Here is a 17,854-nt window from a genome sequence, read left to right as displayed (position 1 = left end):
TGACAGAGTGCTGCACTTTTTGGGTAAACACTACACGGCGCGTCAGTATGGCGAGGGAGAGAGACCGGGCAGGCTACTCGCATAGATGCTCCGTCCTCCCCACCAGGCGGCCTATATCTCAGAGATTGTGGACGTGCATGGCACACGACACTACTCCACCCCTGCTGTCTGCGACACTTTCTTGCACTACTACAAAACTCTATAAACTTCCTCGTTAGCGGACGATCAGCACGTCCCCGGCCCCTATATAAACAAGATCGCCATGGTATACCTCGAAAAGTATATGCAGGACTTTTTGGCCATGCCCATAACCCCTGACAGCATAGTCGAGGCCATTGATTCACTGCGAAGCTCTTCGGCCCCGGGTCTCGACGGATACTCGGCTGATTTCTATAAAGAATATAAAGAAGAGTTGGTGCCGAAACTGGTAGAGGTCTATGCTGAGGCCCTTGAATCGGGCGTTCTCCCTGCGACACTCAGGGAAGCGGTGATTGTTCTTCTTCCCAAGCCTGACCGTGACCCCTCCTTATGCAGCTCCTATAGACCCTTATCTTTATTGAACTTAGACTACAAGATTTTGGCTAAAGTCCTGGCGATCCATCTGTCCCTATTGATGGGATCCATTATTTCCCCTGCCCAATCCGGTTTTGTTCCCCACAGGTCCACCTCCCTAAATTTGCGTACACTGTTCTCGGTTCTGCACAGAATTGACCCGGCCACCCCAGCTGCAGCGGTGTTCTTAGACGCCAAAAAAGCATTCGACACATTAGAATGGCCCTTCATCCTATCGGTCATGCGTCGCATGGGCATGCCGTAACTGTTTGTGGCAACGGTTGAACTGTTGTACACAGCGCCGACTGCCCGGATCCGTTTAAACGGCACCATCACCGCAAACTTCTCTCTTTCCCGAGGCACCCGTCAGGGATGCCCATTGTCCCCTTTGCTGTTCATTCTGGCTATGGACCCTCTGGTGCGCCATTTTCAGGAGAATAACCTCCACTGAGGGCTCCAGTTTCGCACTGGCCCTCTCCTTGTCTCCATGTAGGCGGATGACATGATATTATATGTCCGTAATCCTCCAACGAATCTGGAACCTTTATTGCTGGAAATAATCCGATTTGGCGAATTTTCGGCTCTTCGTATCAACTGGCACAAGTCTGTGATTTTTCTGCTTACCCCAGCCACCTCACAGTGGTCAAGTACCTTTCCTCTTGAGTGGAACACAGATTCTGAGAAATACCTGGGAATCCATGTCCATTTAGACACGGTGTCCATTGTTCGCTTGAACTACGGCCGTGCACTAGACTTCCTGGAGGACAACACCGAGCGTTGGCTCCATCTTCCCTTGTCAATGGCTGGTCGGATTGCCATTCTTAAAATGATTGTACTCCCTCGGTTTTTATATTTATTTAACTATATCCCTATCCCACTCACAGGGGTCTTTTTTACTCAACTTCGCTCTGCCTTACTGCGATTGGTATGGGGTGGTAAAAACCCCCGAGTAGCCTGGCGAACGCTGACGCTTCCTTATGAGCACGGCGGATTCGGAGTGCCTGATTTTTTTCTTTATTATCTAGTTGCGCAATGCTCGTATGCCCATTCCTGGTTTCACCCGGATGCCAGAATTCTCCATTTGCGGCCAGAGGCCGATATGGCACTACCAGTGGCCCTTCAGTCCCTGCTTCCCCGAGGAATTCCCCGGGATCCTCAAGATATACAAACTGTCTCCACCACATGCTGGGCCTGGGAGAAGCTGAGACGACTGTTACGTATTGATCAGTTGTATTCCCCTGCTCTTCCGTTACCTAACCCTCACTGGCTCCCCATTACTGGCGACCCGGTGGTGCGCCGCACCCTATCCAAGGTCCAACTGTCCACGGTTGGGGATCTTTTCCCAGATGGCCATGTTTTCTCCATAACTGAGGATCAGAGGTTTCAAGACCGAACTTTCATGGACTCTTTCACTTTGACTAGGGTTAGGTCCATGCTGCGTGCTGAGTTTCACACATTCCCGCTTCCCCCCGAGGACGCTGCCATGCTCACATACATAATCCAATCTCAGACGGGATCGCATGTGGTCTCGAAACTCTACAGACTCTGCTTGGCCTCGCTTCCCTCCTCGGATGCTGCAGTGCGAGCCGCCCGGGAAACGACCTCGGCACCCAGATTACTGATGATCAATGGGCGGCGTGTTGCGCTGCCACCAGGGAAGTGTCCATAAATAGCAGGCACAAACTCATACACTTTAAGTTCCTGAGGCGGATGTACCACACTCTGGCTCTTGCTCACAAAATTGATGCAAACAGACCACACTCCTGCCCCAAATGCAATGCCCCGCAGGCTGACTTTGCCCACCTTTCCTGGACTTGCCCCTTATTACAAAACTATTGGCTCCAGGTCCATAAGATTCTGGGAGACATTTTGGGCCTGCCATTGGTGCCTACTCCGGAAATAGCGCTGCTTGGCTACGTGGTCAACTTTCGTAGCCCACTCCGTAAGTTGGCAGCCATTTGTTTTTTACTAGCCAAGCGGGAGATAGCGTTACACTGGTGTGCTAGGCATCCCCCCACTGTACATGCTTGGCTCCGCAGCCTGGCTTATTGCAATGTTAACAGTGTTGAATACTCTGGACAACTTCCCTCTCATCCCGACCACTGGACATTTGGGGACCATACCGCTCATATGTTGCGAAACTTACACAGGAGACACAGGCTCGTTCGATTTCCTCCATTGTACCGGTGGGTGTGGGCTAGGCTGCTTATTGTCGGGCCGCTGTGCCCACCTCCCTTGTTGCTCCCGGGTGCCCGAGACTTGGCGCATCTTCGGCTGGGCATGGGGGTGCTTCTCTGACCCAGTCTACGTAATGTATGTATGGATTTGTTTAATGGCCACTGTGAGCTTGAGGGTGACTTTCTCCTGAACTGTTGCCTGCCACGGCTTATGCTGCTGCCATTTGCCTTACTGATTGCCACCGCTTGCTCAATTTCCGCAACTTTATATACTTTTTGTGCTTTGGTCTACCCCTTTGTTCTCATGTACTCACAGTTATGATTTATTGATTGATTTTAAGTTATTTCAGAGATATCATTTCTTAGCATGTCAAACTTAAACCTTCCTTGCAAGCATAATGAAAATTTGTATTATGTCATACTTATTCGCCATTGCCATGTGTACGATTGTTGGTTCACTGATAACTGTTACAAGAGGGACCTATTTGGGTCCTGTTTCATTGATCATTGTACACACGTGGATTGCTTCCTTTGTTCAATAAAGAGATTTATAAAAAAAAAAACCTTTGATCTGAGTAGTTCTCAGTGGCCTTGACGCCAATGTCAGATCCAGCTTTAGCGCTGGTGGTGCCCATTGCAACAATCTTTTTTAGTGACTAGCCCCATATGACTTCCTCCTCGAAATCCCTCACTACTACCCTGCAAAAGTGCCCCATATCTCTCCATAACCCCCTCTCAAATTCATTTATTTTGTTTTAAAGCACTGGTAAAGGCGGATGTATGTCATCACAACGCATGCTTTTACTATGCATGCCTTTACAACGCAGGTTTTACAACGCAAGTCGTTACAACAACTTGCGTTGGGGGGCGCCGGATAGTGGAATAGTTTAATTTACTATTCCAACTCCAGTCCCCGTGGATAGTAGGGAAGGTTTTGGATAGTAAATGAAACTATTCCCTATCCTACAGCGCCCTCAATCTTGCGTTGTAATGGTAGTGCGTCGTAAAAGTTGTGTTGTGATGGATGTTTCCCGGTAAAGGCTGGCTGTACTAATCCGCTCAGCTATCCACATAAAATACAGATCTGTTCTTTGCAGTAGGCATCTTAACCCTCTGTGTTACTTTATGGTGAGTCAAAACTGCCACTAGACAAAACATCCATGTATCTCTCTATAGCAGGCACATTAATCACAAGAGTTATCATGACGTTTTATTGCTGCCTGAACGCTGGGCGCACAAAGGAACTCAGCAGCAGGTGCTTTTAAATTGTATAGTTATTGCTAAACACAGCACCTCCCCTGTGGTCAGTGCCCCCTCTCCAGGTCAGCGCCAAGCGCGAACGCCGACTCTGGCAATGGTAGTTGTGACTTTTCTTTCATGGAATACTCACACACTCTGAGGTCCGAGTGAAGTGGTAATGTAGTTTGTGTCAACCTTCTTTCTAATGCTGCTTCTCCACTCTCAGCATCTTTTACCCTCAGTCCAGATAAACACCACTGGACAATTGATCGATGACGAACGCTATGAAGCAGCGTCAGCAGCACTGGCGGGGAAGCCAACAGTAGATGTTGCAGGCCAGGGGCACTTCCTAAAGAACCAAACGGCAGGAAAGTTTATTTGGTTTATTTGGTTCTTGGGTGGTGGCATACCTACCATTGATGCAGCAGGTGCAGTGGTGGTACCGGGGCCACAGCCTTGAGGAATCCTTTGAATCAAAATAATTGCTGTCATTAACTAAACGAACAGCAGTCGAAGGGGGTATTTTCGTCGAAGGGGGAATTTTCGTTGCTTGGGCCAGGGCCCATGGCATCCTTGCTACTCTTCTGTTACTGGGAAACCTATCAGCTATGGCCTCTCTACAGGAAATACTCTCTTGTAACTGGATTTGTCCAGAGAACTTGCACTGTGTCAAGCTGCAGCTTCTCTTGTATTTCATATCCAATCATTGCTCTCAGTGACTGGTAATGGCTGGTAATGGCTGATATTACCAGAAGAGATTGAGGGCGAATTAGAATCAAAGGCCGTCTGCCGATCACCTTTCTACTTGCATGCCTAAGGTGATTGCGGCCAATCAGGGCCATTGACATAAAATAGAACAAAGGAGGACATCCCTAAATGGCATTACATCTTCCTAACAAACCATAAAGACTTTTTATAATGATCTAAATCTTGACATAAATAAAATCATATCTAATATGAGACTTTTATTATCATAGTTACCTTCTTCATACTGGCCCACTCACCCCTCCCCATTACAAAGGCGACGCTGAATACATAACATTTGTTTTTTGTGCATACAGAATTATGCCTATGGTATTAACTATATTAGTTGTGCTAAAATGTAATTCCCTTGCAAGCAAACAGTAACTTGGATGCTTGGACCTTCTACCCTAGATGGTGTGCTATGCAGGTTTTTCTTGCAAGTTTTTGGCCCCACCTATGCATGAATTGCTCCAGGCAGGCATAAGACAGAGCTCTGTGGATGCCGGCAGGTCCAAAAGATAATTGATGCTGGGACGTGGGATCCCTACAGCATGCACCATCGGACTCGTCTAATGAAGTCAACAGCTTGATCAAAACGCTGGATTTGCTGTCACATCAACCAAACCCCTAAGATGGGTATAACATACAGACATTTCCTCTGATGAAGGGCAAGGATCCACACAAATGTACTGAGTAGGCTGTAGGGATAGGTCAATACTCAGGAAGGGGCGTGGCGGACTTATATTTTACTATTGCTTTTTTTCAAATAGTGCTAAAATGTTTTTGCCGGTTTTAATAGGAAATTTGGTCTGTTAATGTATATAAATAACCCTTTGGAACTATTTTACAAATTTGAATATGTAATTTGCACTATTTGCTGACAGCCCCTGAATACTGATTGTAAATTCTTAATATATTTTGTCTGGTTTCTTTTATATTTGTGGATGATATATGCCGCTTTTATGTAAATGATCGTTGTCTCTTTTATGGATTTGAACATAAATCCGAAAAAATATTTTGAATGATTGTTTGGTATTGAGTAGGTGTCACATGGATTGTATCTTACAAATACAAAGAAAAAGGATTCAAACAAGGTAGGAAACAGATAATTATTAAATTATATATCATATGAATGAATAAAAACAGTTGAATATAATGAATCTAATTGGGAGCGGAATTAACTCGTAAGGGTATCTCAAAGAATTAACAAATATTACTACATAAAGGTATATGCAGTGACACACACTCATTACAATTGAGTATGTTGTTAGTGTAATAAGAATAGTTGATTCGAAAAAGTGATCCTCTTCTAGCCTCTTCTAGCAATACTTCTCAAGCTTGTAAGTCTATTTTTGAAGGTAAAACTATCAGCGTTTTACACTAGTTCCCAAAATCATTACATTTTTGCCTCCATTTTTTTCTAATAAAAAGGGTTCGCGTGCACCCTGCCATGTTCCTCGCCTACCTTTTTCCTAATTGTGGCCGATTTTGATTTAACACAAAAACCAGTCATACAATTTAATGTTTTGTTGTTGATATTTTCGGTTTCGATGTGTTTAGCTCAAAGATATTCCTCTTTGTGGCATCCACGAATTACAGACAAACCTGCCTCTTATCCCAAAAATAGGTCCAATATTGCTGCTGTCTGAATAGAAATGATGTCCGTTGTTTCTCTTTGAGATAACTGACTTTTTTATGCTTTCTTAACATCATTAGCTAGCCTTGAAACCCAGTCAAGGGGTATATTTAAAAGAAGGCAGCGGCTCCCACTTCTGAATGTCACAACGCGTTGTATGTGCCAGTGCTAATCCAGACTAAGATAGGTCACATTTGCATAATTAATGTTACCTCCTCGAAATTTTCATCAAAAATAATGTTCCAGGCATAAAGGTACCTTTTATAAAAGGGTTTTTTGCTGCTCAAGGGAATGGAACAGTGAAACCCTTTCGGTCATCCATTGGGAAGCTCTGTGGAGGTCAGGATCTGTGAAAACAAATGCGTGAAACAAAGACACTTTGTTGAGAAGAATTACAATAATACTGAGTTTAAAATCTAAACACCATACCGTTTGGAAAACCTGAATCTTGCAATGTTTATTGAAGTCCTTTATGAAACGTTCAGAACTCATTGCATGCATTATGGCAGCTTAGACGACAGCAGTGGCAGTTTCCCTGATGAATCCGGAAATTCTTTACGAAGGTTAGGATTAAGGCTGGGCACAAGGTTTCACCCAAAAATGGCGGAATATATTTCACTTTTTATCTCATCCTTCAAGCAGACAGACCATTGCACAAATGATTCATGGGTCAAAACAATTCAACCAATCGGATTGGCCAGAAGACCAAACCATAAACTATTGTAGAACTTTTCATCCACCTATGGTCACTGAAACACCAAAACACTCTACATGTATTTTGTTAGTTAAGGTTGGTGGATCACCCTTGATGGAAGAGGTGGAGACCCCAAAAGAGTGGATAACCGCCTCATTCCACCACCTGCTTCACTTCTTCACTTGGCGGGTTGAAGCAATTCTCTCCCTAGTCTTTGGGCATTTCCATTCCTTTACAAAAAGCCTGTATAATGTTGTTTAGAATGCCATTGGAAAAGTGGGGACACTACTTTCTCATGACCTTGAACCTTAATGTTTATATTAGCCTATTTTCTTTTTGCACTTTTTGTTTGTTTCAACTTTAATGTTCCCTCAGCACTTTTGTCCTCTGTAGTTACCTATGTACGATGGTGATATGTCTGGTATTGCTTTTACGCCTCCTAGTTAGACGTTTATTTGCCTTTAAGTGATGTATGCAGCTTCCAGCAATTCAATAAAATGCACGATTATAACTATTAGAGCTTGGCAAGACGTGTAGAGAGTGTGTAGGGCTGTATGTTAAGCGTATTTGTAGAGCGCACAATCTCCCCAGGGGGTATGCTGGCCCTGTGCAGGTGTTCAGCTGCACCCACGCACCCACACAAACCTGCATGGCTCACAGAACTAGAGCTCTTTCATGCTTCTCAGCTGGTCTTGAAAGGGAATTAGTAATGATACTTACAGCAAATGGGATCATTCCTGCTGCAGTGACACAATTCAAAGCAAGATGGCGGCTGATATGACCATTGTATTGTATTGTACTGTATTGTATGGTTAATAAAAACCTTTACAAAAGATAAGTGAACAACATGCAGATAAAATCAAAAATAGATGTCACAAGTGCCTATGGCCCTAGTTCTTGTAGGTCGTGCTGCTTCTGGTGCAAATAAAAAGTTTACCAATGAACAGAAGAGAGGAGACGAGTTGGCCTAACGGCTAGGGCGGTCGACCTCGAATCTGGGGACCTGGGCTCGAGTTTCGGCAATGACGCTGAACATCCTGTGACTCTGGGCAAGTCACTTAATCTCCCCGTGCCTAACAAAAATGAATGTGTCCCCATGTAATGCAACTGGTGCTATGTAAAGCGTCCTGATACCCGATTCGGGTCAAGTTTGTGCGATATAAAACTCTGTAAAAACAAAAAAATAGAAGAGGAGGCCACGGACCTAGTGCAAGACAGGGGGTAAAAAGTGACTCAGGAGGGTGAGCGTGATTCTTTAAATTATTAAAAGCAATAGACAAACCCCCAGATGCATCAAAGTTATGTTTTGCGAGTCCTTAATAGCGAATTTTAAGGATTCGCTATTAAAGACTCGCAAAACGGGATGCATGTACGAATCGCAATATTATTTGCGATTTCTACTGATTCCTTATTTGCGATTCGCTAATTGCTAATCGCAAATAAGGAATAGCTTTCCCATTCATTCCTATGGGCCTGGCCCATAGAAATGAATGGGGAGTCATTCCTTATTTGCGATTAGCAATTAGCGAATTGCAAATGTGCCGCAATTTCAAGGGTGCTAGGGTGTCCAAAGGACACCCTGTTGCACCCCTGAAATGGTAATGTTCACTGGTGTTGCGCACACACATGTCCCAAGGACATGTGTGTGTGTAACATACAACTTAGAAAAATGAACTAAAGTGCATATTTCTAAGTTTCTGCTATTTACCACGTAGTTTGACTTTGCGGTAAATAGCGGCCCCAGATTGCGAATTCGCAATCTTGGAATGGTTCGTGCATTGCATTTAAGGATTTGCAAATTGCGATTCCTTAAATGCAGTCACAATTTGCAAACACGCAATTATTTGCGAATTCTTAAATTGCGAGTGCATGAACCCTTGATGCATCTCAAATGCCATTTTTACGGGCGCAAACGGCCGAATTTTGCGATTCGCACCGATTGCGCTCGCAAAAATGCTTGATGCATCTACCTGAAAGTTCTCTAAAATTAGTTAAGGCAACAGGCAAGGCACCAAGGAGGACCGGCTTGACAACGACGCTGAAAGCAATGTGCAAATGTCAGATAACAAAGTACTTAAAGTGCGCTCAGCTGGTTCTCTTGATCAAGGTGTGTCTTGTGCAGTCCATGAGGTAAGGTGTGATGTATTTCAGAAATGTGGCAAGGCCAGCCTGCCTCTTTTGTACAGATGGTAGTGGCGGCCGGCATCACCACAGTCCCTTCAATATTTACCCTCGGTTCCGGGCTCTTGACATGAAGCATGATGGAGAAGTATTCTCAGATGAGGCATTTTACTCCAATAATTCCCTTGCCCTGACAGAGGACACTCTATACACTTGTATTCAACTTAAGTACCCAAAATAATTTATTTACCGTGATTGACTGATTTTTTTGCTGTTTTGCCTTCCATTTGTGCTTTTCTTCTTCTCCTGTCTGCTTTCCGAGTACTTTTGTTTTACCTTTCTCTTTAGGTCTGACATTTGCCAAGACCTTTTGATTTTGCTAAAGTGATATGTATAATACATTAATATTGGCTTTCGGCCAGCCCCCTTCATCCATTTGTCTGTTATTGTATCTTTCAAATTCCAATTCCGCACACTTCAGCAGACAGGATGGGGCAATGATTCAGTCCACTTCAGCCATCAGACAGCCTCTATTAAAATGTGTGCTGTTTGAGAGAAAATACATATTTTCGCGTTTAGCCAATTCCTTTTTTTTGATTGACAAATGTCTGGATCTTCTCCAACAATAAAGTTCTTCTCCAACAATAAAGTTTTGCAAAAACCTTGACAAAACAAAACATTGAAAAGTCCGAAAGGCCGGTAGCCAATGCAAGGCCAATTGGCTTTGCCAGTGCTTCCTTATACTGTAATCACCCTCACATCTTCTTTTCTCCCACAGATGAGATTAATCTAATCATGGGCTCCCTTGCACGATCTTCTAGTTAACATATTTTCAATTACTTAGTTGGACATTAGTCGCAAATTAATTCAAGGAGCAGAGAGAAAAATATGTTGAAATATGCGGGGTCATCAGGATGGAATTATCTCATCTGACATATGTAAATGAGACAAGGAACCAGATCCCAAGCCGAAACTTTTAATGAATAGAATTTGCTATAGTACTGTGTTCCGCACCTTTAAATGACTATTCAGAAAAGGCAGGATTTCCTAGGCATGAGTGAACTATACCTGTGTAACCCCCTAATACACTGAGTAGCTGCTTCAGGAAGAACACGTGTTGAACCCTGGAGGCGAGAAGGCCACAATAACAAGATTTCTGGGGGAACAGAGACTTTTGACAAGTAGTATAGAATAGAGTTCTATATGGTGCAAGCCCATTCCACTGTGTACAGTGGTCTTTTATGTAAATGGCATTCAAGTCTGACTGACACAGAGAGAAAAAAAACTCCAGGCATGCTGGGACGCTTGAAATGTGGGTATTAACAATGTACTCACAATGTGGGGATGCTTTCCCAGTACCCACATACACTGGTGGAAATTTCACCCTACTATTTTGCTATAATGAAATTCCCAACACTGATTTCTTCTTATGAAAATTCTCGTCCCATAAAACCAAGCCTCTATGGCAACCATCTTTTTCTTTTTAAATTATTTTTATTCTTGTTTGCCGGCTGGCAAAAAAAAAAAAAAGAAGACAAAGTATACATAAATGGTTTCATGCATGTACAGAGAGACATCAAAGTATATATGTTGTAGACCAAATATTTTGATATATAGAGACAAAAAAAGTTCCTGTTACAAAATCAAACTATAAACATATTCTTTTTTGTAAAGAGAAAAGAAACAAAAAAAAAGAATTAGCAATTATGCAGCGTTTAAAAATTATTTTACTCTAGAAAAGTGCCCCAGTTTCTATTAAATTTGATCAGTGAGCGTGTTCCCCTAAGATTTGCTAGGGCTAACTCCATGGCGTGTATCTCTGTTACTAGTGCCCACCACTTCCAAACCGTCGGTGGTTCCAAATCAGTCCAAGCCCTAGCCAAGGTTAATTTGGCACAGGCGATAAGTATAGTGGCTAAGGCTGATTGTGGGGGTGAAGAAGGATTAAAATCTAGTAGGACCGAGGCCGCCGTAATGGTGGGTAGCGAGATGTTTTTTATTCTTAGAACATTCTGTATATCCCCCCAAAAGGTCTTAAGTTTGGGGCAGGAATACAGCATATGTACTAAGTTGACTGCCTCGGTTAGACATTTAGGGCATTTAGTACGATTACTAAAAGAGGCATTGGAGGACCATCTAGAGATTCTTTCAGGTGTGTAGTAAAGCATACAGGTCGTTCTAAATTGTTGTAGCCGAAGGCTAGATGACCGTACAAGGTTATTAATATTAGCCAAAGAGTGCTCGATCTGATTTGAAGTAATATTTAAACCTAATTGGGTGCCCCACTTCACGGCCAGTTTGTCGCCATCGTTCGTTTTAAAGGTACTGAGTGTTTTATAGGCTTCGCTAATAACTGATTTATTTTTATTTGAATAAAGACAAGTCCATATGTCACATTCAGTAATATTTTGAATCTTTTTATTATTGATTAAATAGTCGTGCATTTGCAGGTGTTTATACCTTGTGGCTTCCGGTATATCATATATCTGTTTGAGCGTATTAAATTCTAGAAAGCCCTGTATGCCGTACAGATCTGCCAATACCTTAATCCCGAGCGACGACCAATTATGAGTAATAGTATCAGTAAAAATAGCCGGAAGGCCTGGGTTGCCCCACAGCGGCAATTTCGGGTGAAAAAAGGTTGTTTTACAAAATTTTAGTACATTGCCCCAGATCCTAACAATGTCTCTAGCGGTCTTAAATCTCACCCGCTTGTAATAGTTCGGGTCATTAGCTCTAAGCAAAAAAAAATTTGAATCTAGTTTCAACATAAAAAAATGAAAAAAAAGAGCTCTGTCCCCATACAGTAAGGAACGTAGACGTGTAAAAAACGCAGACCAAAAATACAATTTGAAGTCTGGAAAGTTCAGCCCTCCCTTGTTTGTATTATTTTTCAACATTTTTAATGATCTTCTAGCCTTCTTGTAGCTCCATATAAAGCTGCTCAGGATCCCATCTAGGTGCTGAAAAAATTTATTATTTAATGCCAGTGGGATAGATCGGAATAAATAAATAAACTTTGGCAAAACCTTCATCTTAATAAGATTAATTCTACTAATCAGATTCAAGGGCAATCTATTCCATTTTTTCAGTAAAAGAGTAGTTTTTTTAATCAAATCATTATAATTTATATTATTAATATCTTGTAGTCTGGCCGTTAATTTAACCCCTAGGTAGGTTGCTTCTTTACAAATCTCGGGGATAGCTGTATTTGGGGAGTAGTTAGCTATAACTTGTGTCTTCTGTCGGTTAAGCTTGTAACCTGACACCTTCCCAAATTTCCCAGCCTCTATAGAGATTCCTTTCAGCGCATCGGCGATGTCAGTAGTGTATACAGCGATGTCGTCCGCATATGCTGTCATTTTCAACTCCTGTGAGCCGGAGCTGAAGGGGACAATCAAGATTTGAGACTGGAGGGCGAGCAAAAATGGTTCTAATGAGAGGGCAAATAAAAGAGGTGAAAGGGGACAGCCTTGACGGGTCCCACGCATGATAGGAAATTCTGATGAGGTCAGGCCCCCATAGCTAATACATGCGGTTGGTTTGTCATAAAGTGCTTTTATACCCTTCAAAAAGTTTCCCCCAAAACCCATTTTAGACAGCACACTCCAGAGATAGTCCCACCCCACTCGGTCAAAAGCTTTTTCAGCGTCTAATAAGATCATGCCGAGTGGGGTGGACTCAGTCTCCGCGACATCAAACGCCGTAATAGCCATATTTACATGCGTAGTTGTATCTCTCCCGGAGATAAACCCGTGTTGTTGTGGGTTGACAATTTTGGTCGTAACTGGGGCTAATCTGAGTGCCATAATTTTAGCGAATATTTTCGCATCAGTATTTATCAGGGAGATGGGTCGATATGACCCTCTCTCCTCCTTGGGCTTACCTTTCTTTAAGAAAAAGATTATTTTTGTCCTGTTCCAGGATTTGGGAGCCGCTCCATTTAGCCCAATTGATTGCATGACTTCAAGTAGTAGCTGTTCTAATTCCAATCTGCAAGTTTTATAAAGTTCCAAGGGTAACGTATCCTCTCCTGCCGCTTTTCCAGACGGTAGGGAGTTAATAGCCTGATGTAGTTCTGTCAGTGATATGTCGTCAGAAAGTGAGCCCAAGCCTGATAAGTTCTCTGTGCGCACTGGATGTTCATCGACATATTCCCGGATTAGGTCTGAATCTACAGGGCTGTCTGGAGTATATAAGTTTCTATAATAGTCAGCAAATTGCTCGAGTATATCTTGTGGCTGATCATATAGTTTGTTCCCTTGCTCCCGAATATTAGAAATTAGGGTGTCTGCTCTGTCTTCAGCAACTTTATAGGCTAAAATTTTACCTATTTTATCCCCCCCCCCTCATATTGCGCAATTTTGAATTTATGAATCCTTGCGCTGCTTTTTTGAATGAAGTTAGATTTTATGTCACTTTTCAGTGCGCTAAGTTTTAAATTGATTTCTATTATTGCTGGGGGGTTAAGCTGTAGAGCTGTGGCCAGTAGTTCTTCTTGTTTGTTTATGTTTGCTAATAGTGTAATCTTGTGTTGCTTTCGTTCTGCATTTTGCCTAATCACATAGGCCTGCGTAAAACCCCTGATGCTTGCCTTGCAGGAGTCCCATACCATACAACATCCAGTTGAATTCTTATTAAAGCTTATAAATTCATTGAGATGGGCTTTGAGCTGGATCACATAACTTGGGTCTGAAATTAGGTGTCTAGGGAAAGAAAATGGTCTGGGAGGTATCCTGATGCTTAGTGTGTCAAATGTCATAATTAAAGCGTTGTGGTCGGAGGTTATTCGGGGGCAAAGAGTCATGGAACCAGTCTGCAGTAACTTATCGCTGACTAAAGCCATGTCTAATCTGGTGCACATTTTGTGGGGCACTGAATAATATGCATACCCCGGTGTATTTGGATTCAGATATCTCCAAGCGTCTTTAATATTATGTGTCTGACATAGGTCCAATATGGATGTCCTAGTCTTGTGCATCCTATGATGAACATGCGGCTTAGTTGTATCGATTTTGTAGTCCATGATGCAATTAAAATCCCTCATTATAATGATTTCCCCCTCCCAGTCCAAAAGCTTCATATTTAATTGGTCAAAATAAATTGGTTCATCTAGATTTGAGCCATAAACCACACATAGAACATACTTGTTGTTTGCATAATTGATTTGTGCGATAGCCCATCTACCGTCCTTATCGTGAGCAGTTTGCATTACTTCAACCTTAAATCGCTTATCTTTAAGGATAGCAACTCCTCTTGTGGGACTCCCAAAAGTAGAACAGACCAGAGTATCGTACCCCATTTGACTTAATAATTTCCTATCTTTCCATATGATGTGGGTTTCTGATAATAAGCAGAAATGGGGGTTATGCAGTTTTAGCTCTTCTGACACCAGAAATCTTTTGTTTTTACTATTGAGACCTGCTACGTTCCAAGCTAGGCATTTTATCACATGCATTTAAATGTTCGTAGAAATACTGGGCCCCTCTTCAGATAATCAAATAATAAGTCTTGGTCTCTCAAGTATCTAAAACAATCCATAAACCATTCAATAAACAGTGTTTTAAAGTCTGTATCGTATTCTTCGCCATATTTACCCCTGTCAGCCAGCAAACATTTTTTGATAAGTTTTTCCCCCCCTAACTCTTTTTGCTCCCTACCTGCGGAGAGGGAGTCCCCCCCTCCTCCCACCCCCCTGGCTCTCACCCCAGCCGGGGAAGAACCACCCTCCAGTGACAGCTGCCGTTGGTGAGGCAGCACGTGTGGTGACATACCCTGGAAAACTCCTGTCCCCCCCCCTTTTTAAACAAACATTATTGTGCTTACCAAGCAATAAGTAAAGTAAAACATAAAATTCTTTCTCTTCCTTTTTCTTGCTTTTCCCCTTTTTAGTCCGCCTTTGCCTTCCCCTTCTTTGTGTGTTTGTGCTCCCCAACCTCCCTTTGAATAGCTTATTCACCACCCTTAGGGCAAGTAGTAGTTATTTTAAGTCTGGCTCTGGCTCTGGCTAGAGCTGATGCTAGAGAGATAAGCCTCTGCTTCATTAACATCATTGAAGGTGTGAGTCCGCCCGTTCCTCATGACCTTAAGACGAGCAGGTTCTTGAAGGAACACCTGCCCTCCGCAGGCCTTAATGGGATCCATCAATTTACGAAGCTGCCACCTCCTATCCATAGTGTCCCTACTGAGATCAGATCGTGCAAAAAACGAAAACTCTCCTACAGCTATTGGAGAATTAGGGCGAGCTCTCTGCCAAACCGCTTGGCGTAAAAGAAAGTTACCGAAATAGATTAGGAAGGGACGTGGGAACTGATTTTCTCTATTCCTTTGAAACAGAGGCAGACGATGAGCCCGCTGAATTTGTGAATCCCAGTACCAGTCTGCCAGATCAGGAAAGGCCTTCTGAAGTACCCCTACAATGTACGCCCTAGGATCTGAGCCCTCTGATCTCTCCGGAATACCAAAAAGTCTTAGGTTGGATCGTCTCTGCCTGTTCTCCAAGTCCTCGATCTTTAGTTGTAATATCTTCAACTGATCGTCGTGTTTTTCCACTGCTCCTGCCATTTTAGCGTTTGACTCCTCCACCTGTACCACCCGTTGCTGTAGTTCCGTGGTTTCTTGTGAAATCCCCCCAATTCTAGTAGTGAGGTCGAATAGAGAGGATTGCATCTTGTTATTGTCCTCCCTAAGTTGAAGATAATATTCCTGTGCTTCCGCCCGTTGGTTGCTCAATTGCTTGCTCAAAATCATTAGTATTTCATCCAGAGAGGAGGTATTAGCTCCCTCCCTTCTTGAGTCTGAAGTCGATAATCCCTCATCTAGTGAGTTTCCCCTGTTTTTTGTTATAACAGATGAAGGAGAGACTAAAACGGGGCCGGAGGGAAGCTCCGCCAAAGAAGAAGGACTAACTATTGCATGAACAGATAGTTGAGTAATTGGATGTATAGCGTTATTTGTATGCGTTGATGTTAGCTCCGGAACATCAGACGGTCCGTTATCCTGCTCTTGAGATTGAAATTGTGTTTCTTCTATCTGATCCGCCAGGGGTGTACTATCCGGGTCCATCAAAATGCTCTTATCGGGGGAGATCTGTATTGGTATAGAATCTGTAGGGCTCGCTCCTGATAATCTTAGCGTCATGGTTTTAACCAAACCTTTTGCTTCGATCCATTTTCTAAGCAGGCTCTTATCTGGAATATTCTTCCTTAGGGCTAAATTATTGTTTGGCTTTAGCTTTGGCCGTTTAGAGATAGCACCAGCCTTGCTACTTTTCTTTGGTTTTTGTTTGCCCTTGGTTTTGTTCTTAGAGAAGCTCCCCCCGATACGGTGATTGGCGGATAGATCATCTTCGGACTCTATTTCAGCCTCACAATCCTCATATGAATCCAACTCAATATCTGCTGAGGCCATTGTATATACTACGGCTTCGTTTGGAGTCCCGCATTCAGTGCCCTCCAGCTGGGCTTCTGGTGTCCCCTCTACATTATTTAGGGTTGAATCGCAAGGTACTGACCAAGTAGCATTTGCAGAGTCTTGCCGTAGTTTAAGAGCTGTGATAGAGGGGTTATTCCCTTTAGGCAATGATTTTGTGGCTTCAGCATTACAGTCACCATTGTTGACCTCCGATACCCCCAATATCATAAGCTGTGCACTCGAGGGATTAATAGGGGGTCTTTCCACACCAATATCAATTTTGGCATTAATATCAGCATCTTGTCCACTCGGGCTCGTTACTGTTTCTCCCCCCTCCTGTATCACGCTGGGATTTATAAAGGCTTTTTTCAGAGGTTGTGGAGCAGTCTCTCCCGCTACCCCCCTATTTTAACTGTCTTAGGGTTCAAGCCCTTAGTTTGTGACCCCGCTGAAAAAATGGGTGGCCTCAGTTCCTGTTTAGCCTCTGCGGTTGTGGTTTTGATTTTCTTTCTCTCCGATAGGGCAGGACCCCCGCTGCTCTCTGGTGAGACGCACTCGGCGGGGAAGAAGCCACTACTGCCGTGGTGGACGCGAGTGCTGTTGCTGTGAGCGTAATGATGGTAGTTGCAGAAGCTGCAGGGGGGGCCGCCGCCACCACCGCCTGTTTACTGTTCCTTGTTTGACGTGACGGGATTGGGTTCGGGTTTTTAGGAGACATCCTTCTCAGCCACAATACGCCGGCAGTCACACGCCGGCTGAAGGTAGGACCAAACCAGCCGATCCCTGAGTTGCTGATCCGTTCGCGTAGCAGCCGCCGGAACAGCCAAGCCGGGTCAGAAAGCAGAAGCATTCGCTTGTTGCGGGGGAGCGGCCAGCGCAGGTTGAATTTCTCCCAGAAAAAGAAGGGTCAGCGTGCACTATTCACTATTCAGAGCAATATGATTCCATTTGACATTGTTGTTCTCGTAGCGTTCTTGCTGCGCAGTAGACTCTAAAAAGGAGAGGAGAGCGGAGCCTCCAGGTCAGTCACTCCGCCATCTTGGATCCGCCCAGGAAGTACCGCCTCTATGGCAACCATCTTGAAAAATGGTGGGCATGCAGGGCTGATGTTTGTTGTGATTTGACCCTTACATTCAGCACAACTGGCTATTATTATGGCATTGTGATCGTACCTCTGCTACACTGGCAGATTTGATGATCGCCATTTAAACACCCGCCCCTCCGTTTTTTTCTTCCATACATTATATCAGCGGGTGAGGAAATGTATTTCTAGGAATT

This window comes from Lissotriton helveticus, chromosome 9 (genome assembly GCF_964261635.1).
Source record: "Lissotriton helveticus chromosome 9, aLisHel1.1, whole genome shotgun sequence".
NCBI classification, from domain to species: Eukaryota; Metazoa; Chordata; class Amphibia; order Caudata; family Salamandridae; genus Lissotriton; species Lissotriton helveticus.
This window is presented reverse-complemented; position numbering follows the sequence as displayed.